The sequence below is a fragment of the Balaenoptera ricei genome, chromosome 8 (assembly GCF_028023285.1).
Source record: "Balaenoptera ricei isolate mBalRic1 chromosome 8, mBalRic1.hap2, whole genome shotgun sequence".
Lineage (NCBI taxonomy): Eukaryota > Metazoa > Chordata > Mammalia > Artiodactyla > Balaenopteridae > Balaenoptera > Balaenoptera ricei.
In genome coordinates, this window is record NC_082646.1 from 93,984,415 (window position 1) to 94,000,850 (window position 16,436).

A 16,436-nucleotide genomic window follows, 5' to 3' on the forward strand; every position below is an offset into this window, starting at 1 on the left:
ATCAGACAAAATAGAGAATATTACAAGAGACAAAGAAGGACACTATATAATGATCAAGGGATCAATCCAAGAGGAAGGTATAACAATTGTAAATATTTATGCACCCAACATAGGAGCACCTCAATACATAAGGCAAATACTAACAGCCATAAAAGGGGAAATCGACAGCAACACAATCATAGTAGGGAACTTTAACACGCCACTTTAACCAATGGACAGATCTTCCAAAATGAAAATAAATAAGGAAACACAAGCTTTAAATGACACATTAAACAAGATGGACTTAATTGATATTTATAGGACATTCCACCCCAAAACAACAGAATACACATTTTTCTCAAGTGCTCATGGAACATTCTACAGGATAGATCATATCTTGGGTCACAAATCAAACCTTGGTAAATTTAAGAAAACTGAAATCATATCAAGTATCTTTTCCGACCACAACACTCTGAGACTAGATATCAATTACAGGAAAAGATCTGTAAAAAATACAAACACATGGAGGCTACACAATACACTACTTAATAACGAAGTGATCACTGAAGAAATCAAAGGGGAAATCAAAAAATACCTAGAAACAAATGACAATGGAGACACGACGACCCAAAACCTATGGGACGCAGCAAAAGCAGTGCTAAGAGGGAAGTTTATAGCAATACAAGCCTACGTCAAGAAACAGGAAACATCTCAAATAAACAACCTAACCTTGCACCTGAAGCAATTAGAGAAAGAAGAACAAAAAAACCCCAAAGCTAGCAGAAGGAAAGAAATCATAAAGATCAGGTCAGAAATAAATGAAAAAGAAATGAAGGAAACAATAGCAAAAATCAATGAAACTAAAAGCTGGTTCTTTGAGAAGATAAACAAAATTGATAAACCATTAGCCAGACTCATCAAGAGAAAAAGGGAGAAGACTCAAATCAATAGAATTAGAAATGAAAAAGGAGAAGTAACCACTGACACTGCAGAAATACAAAAGATCATGAGAGATTACTACAAGCAACTCTATGCCAATAAAATGGACAACCTGGAAGAAATGGACAGATTCTTAGAAATGCACAAACTGCCGAGACTGAACCAGGAAGATATAGAAAATATGAACAGATCAATCACAAGCACTGAAATTGAAACTGTGATTAAAAACCTTCCAACAAACAAAAGCCCAGGACCAGATGGCTTCACAGGTGAATTCTATCAAACATTTAGAGAAGAGCTAACACCTATCCTTCTCAAACTCTTCCAAAATATTGCAGAGGGAGGAACACTCCCAAACTCATTCTATGAGGCCACCATCACCCTGATACCAAAACCAGGCAAAGATATCACAAAGAAAGAAAACTACAGGCCAATATCACTGATGAACATAGATGCAAAAATCCTCAACAAAATACTAGCAAACAGAATCCAACAGCACATTAAAAGGATCATACACCATGATCAACTGGGGTTTATCCCAGGAATGCAAGGATTCTTCAATATACGCAAATCAATCAACGTGATACACCATATTAACAAATTGAAGGAGAAAAACCATATGATCATCTCAATAGATGCAGAGACAGCTTTCGACAAAGTTCAACACCCATTTATGATAAAAGCCCTGCAGAAAGTAGGCATAGAGGGAACTTTCCTCAACATAATAAAGGCCATATATGACAAACCCACAGCCAACATTGTCCTCAATGGTGAAAAATTGAAAGCATTTCCACTAAGATCAGGAACAAGACAAGGTTGCCCACTCTCACCACTATTATTCAACATAGTTTTGGAAGTGTTAGCCACAGCAATCAGAGAAGAAAAAGAAATAAAAGGAATCCAAATTGGAAAAGAAGAAGTAAGGCTGTCACTGTTTGCAGATGACATGATACTATACATAGAGAATCCTAAACATGCTACCAGAAAACTACTAGAGCTAATCAATGAATTTGGTAAAGTAGCAGGATACAAAATTAATGCACAGAAATCTCTTGCATTTCTATACACTAATGACGAAAAATCTGAAAGTGAAATTAAGAAAACACTCCCGTTTACCATTGCAACAAAAAGAATAAATATCTAGGAAGAAACCTACCTAAGGAGACAAAAGACCTGTATGCAGAAAATTATAAGACACTGATGAAAGAAATTAAAGATGATACAAATAGATGGAGAGATATACCATATTCTTGGATTGGAAGAATCAACATTGTGAAAATGACTCTACTACCCAAAGCAATCTACAGATTCAATGCAATCCCTATCAAACTACCACTGGCATTTTTCACAGAACTAGAACAAAAAATTTCACAATTTGTATGGAAACACAAAAGACCCCGAATAGCCAAAGCAATCTTGAGAACGAAAAATGGAGCCGGGGGAATCAGGCTCCCTGACTTCAGACTGTATTACAAAGCTACAGTAATCAAGACAGTTTGGTACTGGCACAAAAACAGAAATATAGATCAATGGAACAGGATAGAAAGCCCAGAGATAAACCCACGCACATAGGGTCACCTTATCTTTGATAAAGGAGGCAAGCATATACAGTGGAGAAAAGACAGCCTCTTCAATAAGTGGTGCTGGGAAAATTGGACAGATACATGTAAAAGTATGAAATTAGAACACTCCTTGACACCATGCACAAAAATAAACTCAAAATGGATTAAAGACCTAAGTGTAAGGCCAGACACTATCAAACTCTTAGAGGAAAACATAGGCAGAACACTCTATGACATAAATCACAGCAAGATTCTTTTTGACCCAGCTCCTAGAGAAATGGAAATAAAAACACAAATAAACAAATGGGACCTAATGAAACTTAAAAGCTTTTGCACAGCAAAGGAAACCATAAACAAGACCGAAAGACAACCATCAGAATGGGAGACAATATTTTCATATGAAGAAACTGACAAAGGATTGGTCTCTAAGATTTACAAGCAGCTCATGCAGCTCAATAACAAGAAAACGAACAACCCAATCCAAGGGTGGGCAGAAGACCTAAATAGACATTTCTCCAAAGAAGATATACAGATTGCCAACAGACACATGAAAGAATGCTCATCATTAATCATTAGAGAAATGCAAATCAAAACTACAATGAGATATCATCTCACACCAGTCAGAATGGCCATCATCAAAAAATCTAGAAACAATAAATGCTGGAGAGGGTGTGGAGGAAAGGGAACACTCTTGCACTGTTGGTGGGAATGTAAATTGGTACAGCCACTATGGAGAACAGTATGGAGGTTCCTTAAAAAACTACAAATAGAACTACCATATGACCCAGCAATCCCACTACTGGGCATATACCCTGAGAAAACCATAGTTCAAAAAGAGTCATGGGGGCTGCCCTGGGGGCACAGTGGTTGAGAATCTGCCTGCCAATGCAGGGGACACGGGTTCGAGCCCTGGTCTGGGAAGATCCCACATGCCACGGAGCAACTGGACCCGTGAGCCACAACTGCTGAGCCTGCGCGTCTGGAGACTGTGCTCCGCAGAAAGAGAGGCCGCGATAGTGAGAGGCCCACGCACCGCGATGAAGAGTGGTCCCCACTTGCCACAACTAGAGAAAGCCCTCGCACAGAAACGAAGACCCAACACAGCCAAAACTAAATAAATAAATAATTAAATAATTAAAAAAAAAAAAAAAAAAGAGTCATGTACCAAAATGTTCATTGCAGCTCTATTTACAATAGCCAGGACATGGAAGCAACCTAAGTGTCCATTATCGGATGAATGGATAAAGAAGATGTGGCACATATATACAATGGAATATTACTCAGCCATAAAAAGAAATGAAATGGAGGTATTTGCAATGGGGTGGATGGAGTTAGAGTCTGTCATACAGAGTGAAGTAAGTCAGAAAGAGAAAAACAAATACAGTATGCTAACACATATATATGGAATCTAAGGAAAAAAAAAAAAAGGCCATGCAGAACCTAGTGGCAAGATGGGAATAAAGACACAGACCTACTAGAGAATGGACTTGAAGATATGGGGAGGGGGAGGGGTGAGATGTGACAGGGTGAGAGAGTGTCATGGACATATATACACTACCAAATGTAAAATAGATAGCTAGTGGGAAGCAGCCGCATAGCACAGGGAGATCAGCTTGGTGCTTTGTGACCACCTAGAGGGGTGGGATGGGGAGGGTGGGAGGGAGGGAGATGCAAGAGGGAAGAGATATGGGAACATATGTATATGTATAACGGATTCACTTTGTTATAAAGCAGAAACTAACACACCATTGTAAAGCAATTATACTTCAATAAAGATGTTTAAAAAAAAATTTAAGAACAAATAATTCATATGACAAGTAAAAATGATGGAAGGTTTTCCAATTTATGTTATAATCCTGGCGTAATCCTGAAAATTAAATAAGAAAAATAAGAGCAGAAAATAAAAGAAAGAAAAATATTACATGTCCATATTCCTTATAAATAGATATAAAAATTTTTAGTGAAATAACAACTCATAACTGAAATAAAGAATTAATGTATGAGACTTAAAAAGGGTTTATTTCATAAGTGTTAGATTGAGAACAATATACAATATTACTCAGCCATAAAAAGAAACTAAATTGAGTTATTTGTAGTGAGGTGGATGGACCTAGAGACTGTCGTACAGAGTGAAGTAAGTCAGAAAGAGAAAAACAAATACTGTTATGCTAACACATATATATGGAATCTAAAGAAGAAAAAAAAAAAGAAAATGGTTCTGAAGAACCTAGGGGCAGGACAGGAATAAAGATGCAGAAGTAGAGAATGGACTTGAGGACACGAGGAGGGGGAAGGGTAAGCTGGGACAAAGTGAGAGAGTGTCATGGACATATATACACTACCAAATGTAAAATAGATAGCTAGTGGGAAGCAGCCGCATAGCACAGGGAGATCAGCTTGGTGCTTTGTGACCACCTAGAGGGGTGGGATAGGGAGGGTGGGAGGGAGACACAAGAAGGAGGAGATATGGGGATATATGTATATGTATAGCTGATTCACTTTGTTATAAAGCAGAAACTAACAAACACATCATTGTAAAGCAATTATACTCCAATAAAGATGTTAAAAAAAAAAAAAAAAGCAGTAAAAAGAACAATTTGGCCATGTTTCAGAGGCCTTAAAATTGTGTGTAACATTTGCCCCAGAAATTCCATTTCTAGGTACTGATCCTAAGGAAATGATTCCATTTTTGTATAATAGCAAGACTTTAATAATATAAAAATGTCTAATAGTTCAAGGATGCTTAAATAAATCGAATATATCTATATGTGTGAATACCATTAAAACTGGTGACATAGAAACACACTATTTAATAAATGGAAAGTAGGTTTAAAAAGCAAATAATAAAAAATGTTGGATAGTATATTCCCACTTGGGGAAACATATATACAAAACTGCATAGAAAAATTATGAAAAGATATACACAAGCATATTAATAGTAATTACATTTGTGCCATAAGATAGTCGGTGATGTTTATTTTCTTTATTTTGTTTACTTTCTAAATCAACACTATGGACTGGCCATTGAACTGGGATTCTCTCCACTCGACTTGGGAGCATTTTAAAGAAAGGGTTTGAATCTTATTCAAAAACCTCCTTCAGGGGTTGCTTCTGAGAGGTACTCAGTAAATATGTGTCCTCTAAATGGCCACACTATTGAGAACTTCCTAGTTACCCTTTTGAAATAAGAAAAATTAATCCTGCCTGATCCCTAGATCCTCTGTCATCAAATCTCTGGCCATTTGGTGGGAAAATAGCTCATCTCTTCAAGTGTAAAAGTGTAGAGTTTTAGACTACATTGAAGTAAAAATTTACAGGGTACTTCTCTTCAGCATGTTAGGTAGAAATAAAACAGAAATATGTGACAACATTTGTTACTCTGCAGGGTTCTAAAAACAGTGTTTGACCTAAATACTATGAAACTCAAATTACATGAGAACACAAATTGATTTGATGCTGTGGAAAGATTTTGGGGTTTACTATGTTTGGAAAGGAGCTGGAATGGGACCATTTTTTCCCTTCAATTTTCAAAGAACACTAAATAAGTGTTTTGGAATGAACCATATTCACCTTGCTACTCATTTAGCTTATTTTGTTTGAAAACATTTACATAGTGAAAAGCTGTTAATGGCATCCTGATAACCCTGGAGCTATGAGTAAAGAGATTGCTGCTTTGTGCTAAATGTACAATTTACCCTTTTACTTCTTCTAAATACCTCAATTGCTAATGACTTTCTTTCTCCTGAAATTCATATATCCTAAGTAATCTGCAAAAGTAGGTAGTCATGGGACAATCTCTATTAAAATGAGCTGTCTTCCTCAATCAACAAATGAAGAGAAATTCATTCAGGGGAAAACTTAGTTCTATTAAAGGAAATTGAGCTGGAAGTTTTTATTGCCTGATGGAGCTTTGTCTTAAAGGTGATCTAAAGGACCGTTGATTCATCAAACTCTCTGCTTTTTTCTTTTATTGATGGTCATCGAATTGGCAGTTTTTTTAATGGACTCTGTGAAAAAAAGTAGAGAGAGGGTAAGTGTAAATGGTACCTAAGACTAACATGTAAATTTAATGTGGATGTAGAATATGGTTCTAATATGTAGCAAAACTTGGCCAAATTAATTTAAATTTGTTCTCTTTATTTCTACTGCATTTTACTCTAGTGTACATACTGAATACTTTTGCAATTTATGAAAGGGTTTTTTTATACATGCATGTCCTAGGAACTGATGGATAGAGTGTGTCTGCTACAGAAAACATTTTTCTTTCCTGACATCCATTGTGACGTGCCTTACTGGCCTGGGTCTACTTGTTATGGGCTGATGTCTACGGCTGAAATCCACAGCCCCACTCTCATCTCTGGTGGCTTAGTCTATCACAGGGTTCTAGTCAGAAAGCAGGGTGTACTTTTCTTCTGTTCTTATTTCCCAAATATATTTGAGTTTGATTTAACCATTCTTTCCCATCTCTGTGTTTAAAATTAAGTGAGGAGAAGGTTTTAGCCCCCTTTTTAGGTATTTATACCAATGACCAAATCCAAGTTTCTACATGTGAAATATTCATCAGGTTTTGTCCTGAACAACAGTGAGAATAAAAGTTTTCTCATAGTGTGATCTGTAAAACACTAGTGTGGTTCCCGATTGGTCAGAAAGTAATAAAGTAGTCTGCAGGTTGTTGTGTGTGTGAAAATATATAAATGTATATATCATATATAAATGGTATATATTATATATACCCTGTATAATATATAGTATACTGTACTATAATATAATAAATATAATATATGAATTTTATGTATATACTATATATGCATGTATATAATTTTCCAACATATTTCACAAATTTGAAATAAAAGATTTTTAAATGATTTTTCCCCAGATGTTCCATTACAATTTTCATGATTTTCAAATTTTAAATGCTATTCTTATATGACAAGAACTTTACTAGTTAGACCATCTCACCTGAGATGTATTTATCAGAGTGCAGATGAACTGTGCTAAAATATTTTCACCTCATGTAGGTGTTTTCTTCATATTTTGGTCTACTTTACATGTTTCTCAGCACTAACATGAATTTTACCTGTTTTTGTTGTGAGCATTGTAACTTGAATGATCTGTCTTTAGCTTCATCAGTAATATGAACCTCTCATTTTAAATTTTTAAATGAAAAAAAAATGTATGTTCAGTTTTGCTTAAAAACTTGATTGATGTGTACTGTTTTGTTTAAAAATTATATCTAAATTTGAAAACTTTACCCACGATTTCACAAAATTTTATAATTAGAAAATGACTTTGGGGTCAAGATCATAAGACTCAAGGTCCTATAAAATTCAACTTTTCATTTATTCATTCAACAAATATTCATTGAGCACCTGTCATATGGCAAAATTAATGTTTCGGATGAGTATAAAATACATATACTATGTAGTTAATTGAAAAGCAGTCAAAAAAAAGTGGTTAAAAAAAGTGGGGGACAAGCAAGTTAATAGTAACTGAGAGTGAAGGATTATGAATATGTGCCATTTTAAACAGAATTGTTAGAGCCGACCTCATTGAAAAGGTGACATTTGAGGGGGAAAAATATTTGAAAGATTTAGGCATGTAGTTACCTGGGGAAGAATGTTCTATGCTGAGAAAATAGCCAAGACAAAGGCACTAAAGTGAGAGCATCTCTGATATATTTGGGAACGAGCAAAAATAATACAGCTGAAACATATCAAGTAAAGGGAGAGTAGTAGAAGGTAAGATCAGGAAGGTAACTGGTGGCTAACAGATGATGTAGAGACTTATGGGCCATTATAAGGACTGCATGAAATGGGGAGCTATCACAGAGTTTGTACAAAAAAGGAAACATGATCAGCCTTATATTTTAAGAGTTGCTCTGGTTGCTATGTTGAGAATTATTTGGAAGTAAGAGGGAGATGTAAAATCAGGGAGGCCATTAGGAAACTATTGCAGTAATTCAGTGAGAAATGATGTAAACTGATGGTCAAAAGTAAAAAGGCTCTGAATTGTAGTAAACTGATGGTCAAAAGTAATGACTCTGAATATATTCTGTCATTCCTGCTAGATTGGGATGTGGGGTCAGAAAAGGAGAAATTGGAGATCACTCCAAGATTTTTGGGCCTAATCAAGTGGAAGGATAAAGTTGTCACCAGTTTAGTTCTGTGGGTAGAACAGATTTGGGGGACTGCAATATTTAGCAAAGAAAAATAGATGACCCCTTGTTAAATTTGAATTTCAGACAATATTTGGAATATACTTATACTGATACTAAAAAAAAAGATTTGCTGTTTTTTCTGAAATTCAAGTTTTACTAGGTGTCTTATATTTTATCTGGCAACCCTAAGTGAGGAGACAATTAGGAGTTTGGTTTTGAATACAATGAATTTAAGATCCCTATTATCTATCCCAGGGGAGATATTAGTTGGCAACTTGATATATGAGTTTAGAAGCCTGAAGATATAAGCTTGGCATATTTAAAGCTATGAGATTGGATGAAATCAACAAGGAAGTGAGTGTAGAGAGACAAGAGAAGAGAGGGAAGAAATGAGCCCCTGGACCCCGAACATTAAGAGGTAAGGATAAAAAAAGGAGGAATTAGTAAATGATCCTGGTAAGAAACAACCAGTAGTAAAAGGCATAACCAGCAGGAAAGCCAGGAAGGTACAGTAGTATCTTGGAAGCCAAGTGAAGAAAAAGCATCAAGAAGTCATCAACTATGTCAGAAGCTGCTGATTGGTCAGATAAGATAAGGACTGGGTGCTGCCCTTTGGATTTAACCTGGTAGAAGTTAGTGAAGACATTGACAAGACCCATTTTGGCTATGTGCAAGGATGAAGGTCTTAGTGGAGTAAATTTTAAAGAAAATGGAAGAACACAAGTTGGAGAGAGCAAGTTTTTCTGAGATGTTTTACTACAAAAAAGAAAAAAAGAAAGAAATGAGGCAATAGCAGATGAAGTGTGATCATGAAAGTATTATTTATTTATTCATTCACTCATTTATTCATTCATTTTAGCTAAGGGAAATCACAGCATGTTTGTCTACTGATTATAATGATCTAGAAGAGAAAGGGGTAAGTTGATATGCTCTTGAGTAGGAGAGAGAACATGGGATATGGTGTCATATGGAAAGGGCTAACTTTATGTAGATGGATGGACCATTCATTTACCATAACAGATGGGTAAGCTGAGTACAAATGTGCAGATATTGATGATAGATGAGATCGTAGGAGACAGGGCAAGTTCTCTTAGGACTGCTTCATTTCTTTTTAAATATTAAGAAGTAAGGTTATCAGCTGAGAATAAGGATGAGGGAGATGGTGTTGGGAGTTTGAAGAGAAGGTATGAAACACATATAGGAGAATGGGAGAAGGACTGGTCTAAGGAGGTATGACTGCTTGACAGAATTAATGTACCACTTGAGGTTTGAGCTCATGCCTGTAAAATATGGCCAAGCAGCATGATTATGTGTTTTCCCTCAACAGAATCAAATGTAGAGGTGCAGGAATAAGAGATATAAATTTAACCATCGTTGTGGCTTTTTTAAGGGAAAATCACAAAAGCAAGAGAAGAGCTAAGACGTTGAGGGAATATGCAAGGGAAAGAGTATAATGCTTGACCACGGAATTATAAACGGGTAAGGAGAAGAGAAGGAACATCACTGGGGTCTGGAGATAAGGTGACTGATTTATTAGATAAGTGATCAAAGAGCAGTTGACTACTGGAGGTAGAGTATTTGGTGAGTGAGTTAGAAAGTAACAGGTTGTGGCCAGAGAATGTAAACTATGAATTTGGGATTGAGATTATGATGACAATGAAGTTATTGATAATGTCTATTAGTATGAAGATGGGATTAGGTGTCTGAGGTTATATTGACATTTGGAACTAGAGAGTATTAGGAACCTATTCATTGTTACTTAAAATACTGAAACATCCACAATTCCAGTTTTTGAGTGTGATGTATTATTTGACTTAGTAGCTGAAAGAGTGATGTGAACAGTCTTAAGGAGGAAACTGCCTATCATTTCTTAGACTATTTTTTACATAATTTTTCAGAATGATCCAGCAGTGCCATGTAGTTATTCCTGATAATTTGTTTTTTTTGAAATTGAATTTTTTAATTAGTAGAACTGAAAACCAAGAAAAAAAAAGTCTAGATGTAAAATTAGTCCTATGGTTCAAGCATTCCATCATTTAACTGAATGTAATAGGCTGCTAAATAATTGTAAACAATACAATTTCTCTAAGATAAATGAAATGAGTACTATTATATTATTATTTTTATAATTATTAGTACTATTTTACATTATTGTTTTACTTTAAAATATCGTGTTTTATTATTTTAAATTCTGATGAATTTTTCTATAAAGTTTTACCAAAATTTAATGGTGTGCATGTTCAGTGAATGCCTATTTTACTGTCCATGGATGCAAATTTTTGTACTATACTATTTTACGCATGCCTTATAGACAATATTATTCACTTCCATGAATTTAGATCCTATTTATCTACAGATCCTACATTCATATGGTCAACCCAGGTATTTCTTTTGAGCTCCAGACCCACATATTTAAGTACTCACTTGACTTCATTTGGTTGTCTCATGGACTTCTCCCAATATGTCCAAACTTGAGCACTGGATCGTTTCCACCACCCACCAAAGTTACTGCTCAGTCTCCTAGGGTTTACTTAATGACTATTCTAAAATCCCAGTTGAGATTTTAGAATAGTCATTAAGTCTCAGGACAGAGACTTGAGATAACTCCTTTTCTCCAAATTCACATTCAGTATATCAGTAATTCATATCAATTCTAACACAGAAAGAGCTCTAAACTCATTGCTTTCTCTCCATTAGCAATGACAATCATCTAAGCTAGAGCTGTCTCTTGATTGAGCAATTGTAATGGTTTCCTTTCCAGAGTCCCTAACCCTTGTCCTTCTCTAAGCACTCTCCATGTAGCAGCTAAAGGAATCACTTTTAAACAATTTCAACAAGAAGATCATGCCAATTCCCCCAGAAAAAAAAAAAAAAAAAAAAAAAAAAGCAAAGATAAAACCTTAATTTGCTCCTCAGTTCACTTATAACAAAATTTCAATGTCCCTCAAAATCTTATATGATATAGACTTTTTCCACTTTTTCATGCCATTCTGATAACAGTGATGTTCAACACCTCAACTGAATCATCCTCAGACATAGCTGGCTTATTCCTAGACTAGCACATACTCTCTCCCCTAGGACTTTTTGCCACATCACATCTCCATTTTCAAAAGTGATCTACCACAAAAGACATTTCCTGAGCCCCACTCTAAGCTAGCTCACACCATCTTACTCATGCATAGCTTTCTGTACTTTTACTTCATGATAATTATAATTACACATTTACTCTTGCTATATATTTGTAATGTTGGTCTCTCCACTAAATTTTTAACTCCTTAAAGAGAAGGATTGTGTCTGTCTTACTCAGCACTTCCACTTCAGCACCTAAAAAGGTACTCCATAAAATTTATTGATTGAAGAAACAAACTTATAACAACTTCTACTTTCTAGCTCTAGCATTTTGATAAGCTGAGGGAGTCAGGAATAGTCTGTTGGGATTCTCTTCACTCAAATTCTACCTGCCTTCCTTTAACGTATTATTTATGCTATTTAATGTATTTAATTATGCTATTAAATTAGAGACAATTTGAGTCTTACGTTTTACCACTAATTGCTTTAACTTGGATTAAAAAATGTATACACAATACTTTCTATTGGTCGGTTTGACAGCCTCTTCTTTTGTTACTTATGTTTTATTCTAAAAACGCTATAATTTTCAAGCATTGCTCTAAATTTGATGAAGGGGGGAAAGATTTAGGTTTTTCTTCTGTTCCTCTAGCTAACATAAAAACATTAAATTTACTTATATATATTCAATTAACCATTTTCTTAATAAGCATTTATTTACATATATTATTTACATATACTATTTATTTACATATATTCAATTAACCATTTTCTTAATAAGCAACAGTTATGATACTATTTAGAAATCAGGGGGAGTATCAAATAAAAAACCAACATCCCTGCTTTCAAGAAACTGAGACTTGTGAGGGTGGATTCATGTCTGCTTAATGGAACCCTAATAAAAAATGTGAAAGATACTGTCCTTTATTTTGTGTAGAAAGATTGAAAGTCATGCGGTTTCAGAGAGGTATTTGAGTAAGCTAAAACCCAGTGAATTTAGATTACAAATAGGTTTCCAGAACTTTTTTTTTCTATATTTGCTTCTTACTCTTTCATTTTTCACATTTTAAGGATGGTCAATGTGTTTCTAAAAAATGGGCACACATGTAAGTTCCTAAAATATTATAGAGGAAGACCATATAAAGTGTTAAATTTATGATATGGACAGATAAATATGAAATCATCTAGAAAAAATGCTACAAGTGTACACAGAGTCAAAAACAGAGAGCTCACAGCAAAGAATTCAATTAAGATTAAAAGCTCCATATGTCTGTTCATAACAAGATCATCCTTGTCTTGGCAATCACAGCATAGGTGAGTTGATGGAATAAAGAGAAAATTGTATTAATCACCCTATTTTCCAACAAATGTTTGACTGAAAAGTTTTTGTATATGACTTAGACAACATGAAAACCAACTGAGATATTTCATTGACATTATTATTAATGTTATTATTCTCCTAACTCAGATGGCAAGCTCTCAACTTCTTCTACTAAATCATTTCCATTTTTTAAGCACAATTAACTGCTAAATATCTTAAATAGACATTCATATCAAACCAATAAGTAGGCAATTTATTTGACTGCTCCACTAATGTGGCAGGGACACCGTAATTGCCCTTTGTGAAGGTGAAAAGTGTTTAAGAAAATACCTCATATACACAGGCAATCCACCCAGTCTATTGCTTGGCCCTAGGAAGATAATACACAGGATTCCACTATAACTCACAGCTAAACACAGTGAGTGACATATAAATTTTAGCTCTTAAATTTGCTCTAAGGAAAGTAGCATCGATTCTAAGAAATGTGGTGCACTGAGTGCCCTAAAGTTATTTAAGCACTGTGGTCAAATTTTATACTGAAATAAGACATTTGTAAGATTTAAAACTTAAATGTTAGTGGACTCACCTGTTGAAATTGCTAAGGGCAATGAGGAAAAAAAGATATTGTGATTAATAGGTTATAAACACCTTAAGGGTCACATGCCCTAGTAGTTCTTTGGAATTTTATTAATAAGAAATTTATTTTATATCATTATTATCATCATCATCATCATCATCATTATTCAGTACCAAGTGGGGGCTTAGGATTACTTGATACTGTATATTCCCTTAAAGAAATGATCTACTTGCTTTTCACAAAGCTGGAACAGAGACAATTGTTTATAGTTCAATCTATAGACTAGTTTCACACAAGGGAAGATGTAAATCTTCTTTTTATTTGTAACCTCATAAAACTGATGCACCTCTTTCAAGGTAATTAAGCTCAAATCATAAAAAGATTTGGCCACGGGGCTCAAGGGAACTGGTAATAAGATATTCAGACTTTTATCTCCTTGCAGTTGGTGTGAGAGTGTCTTGAGCTGATAATGGATAAAAACAGCAATTGTACGCCAATGGATTCACAGTTCCTGCCAGTCGGGTTCATGATTCCCTCTCTGTCTTCATGTTTCACTTGTGAACTGGCTTGTAATTTACCATTTGAAGGGCAGAACCATGCTATTAAATGCTTCCCTACTTTTAACACTTGATGTTCTTTAAAGTGAAGTTTATGTTTATCCTCGCTATCACCTTTTAGAACAGTCAGATGTTATGATCCCCAGTGGCTTCACAGACCAACGACATGTTCAAGAACACATAAATAATTGTTGACTAGATCAGTACTTGACCTAAAAGTGATTCTCAGACACCTGATATGGTTAGTTGCAGTGTGTGAAATCTATTCTGGGAAAAATTCCAATGCTAAATTTTATTTTCCCAGTTGGCAGATTGTAAAAAAGAGGACAGGGGTTGCAGGTGGAAGAGGAATTTATGTTCCTTGGTGCCTACCATACAGCAAGCATTTAGGAAAATTTCTTTAAAACATATCCTTTCATTCTCACAATCTCTGATAAAGTCACAATTACGTTCATTTTACAAATGATTGAAGTTCAGAGGGATGAAAATGTACTTCTCTGCTTATTAGTAAAAATTTTATCTCATAGAGTTTTCTTTATTTTGTAATTTTAAAAACTGGTGTGATCAGATATTTGCAAAATTAATTGAAAGGTGTGTTACACTCATTGGAGAAATTGTACTTTATGTCTAAAACACAATGAAGAGCAAGAATGTTTTCTTCCCCACCAAAACTATATCTTTTGGGGCATTTTAATTTATGTAAAAATGTTATGTCTTTACTGAATTTTTTCCTTATTATTATTTGGGATTATTATGAAAAAAATATTCAAAAATATGTAGGTAAAGAAAAATGTAAAATTACATCCATATTTACACAAGAGATAACTAACTTTAATGGCTGATACGTATACTTCTAGACCTTTGAACAAATATTACTATATTATATTTGTTAATTTGTAAGTGAGCATTTAAACAAATGTAATAGTTTATTGTAACATCTGTCTGTGTTAATAATGTATGTAGATATTTTTCATGGCTTTATTACAATCCTTGGTATGTAATGTTAATCTATTAAACCAATCTCTTATTAGTGGACATTTAACTTTTTTGTTTATTTCTTATTATTATAAATAACATTGTAATAAACATTCCTGTAAACACTCCTGTGCATTTATCTGAAGATTCTCTTAACTTGCTAAAATTGAACTTTCTGCGTTAAAACATACGAACATTCACAGTTTCAGATATCCATCCATCCATCCATTTATTCATTTTTCATTCACTCAGCAAATACTGAGTATGTTCCGTGTCCTAGGCATGATTTTAGATGCTTGGGTTATATTAGTGAATCAAACAGATTAAAATATTTCTAGGTTCATGGAATTTACATGATATCTAGGGGAGAAAGAAAATTTGAAAAAAGTGTTAAATAAGCGTATTATATATTATGTTCAATGGTGGTAAGTTCTACAGCGTCTACGGCATCTTGGGACGGTTGGGTCAACACAGTCCTCAGCTTGACTTCCTACCTTCTTTTGCCAAGTTCAAACTTCCCTCTCAACAGGAAATGGTAAAGAAATCAAACTCGTCTGCATAATGATAATCTCAGTCTAAAGTACAAAGATTGGGTCTGAGAAAGAAAAATTTAATCACAGTTGCTCAGGGAATGGAGGTTAGCATCCTTGGGATGACTGGAGATCTGTGTTCAACCCTTCCAGGTTGTTTTGCCAAAGACAGAAGGAGACCTCAGAACTAGATGGGAAGTTGTGTTTCTGTGACTCACTGTCATCCTAAATGAAGTCAAGATAAGCTCTGTGAGCAATATAGCATTGTACTAAGTTGAAGAGGCTAAGTTGACACGGCATGCAGCTTTACATACTCAGTCAATGAAATATGATGGCAATGACTTACTGAAATATTTTACTATAAAATTCATCATTTTTATGAAACTTTTAATTGGATAGAGAGAGATCAATATGCCAAAGTATTAAATTACTTGAATGTTCTATTCATTCACCCCTTTCCATCATGTACAATCCTTTACTCCTTCTCTCTAACTTCTGAGTGGCTGATCCCCTGACACCATATAATTATTAAACAGAGGTTACTTACTATGTTAAGATTGTGCCTCAGTATATCCTGAATGCTGCTGTCTCATATTTTCTTTCTGTCATGCCTGGATACCTAACCCACCTTATCTCAAACTTCAGTAACCAGAGGAGCCTCAAACATTATTGTGCCTTCCTTTCTCTCTGCTCTAACCCTAACCCTAGTGCCTAGGTGCACTACTTCTGTTTGTCTGCTTAGACATTCATCCATCCATTCAAAAAAACATTCA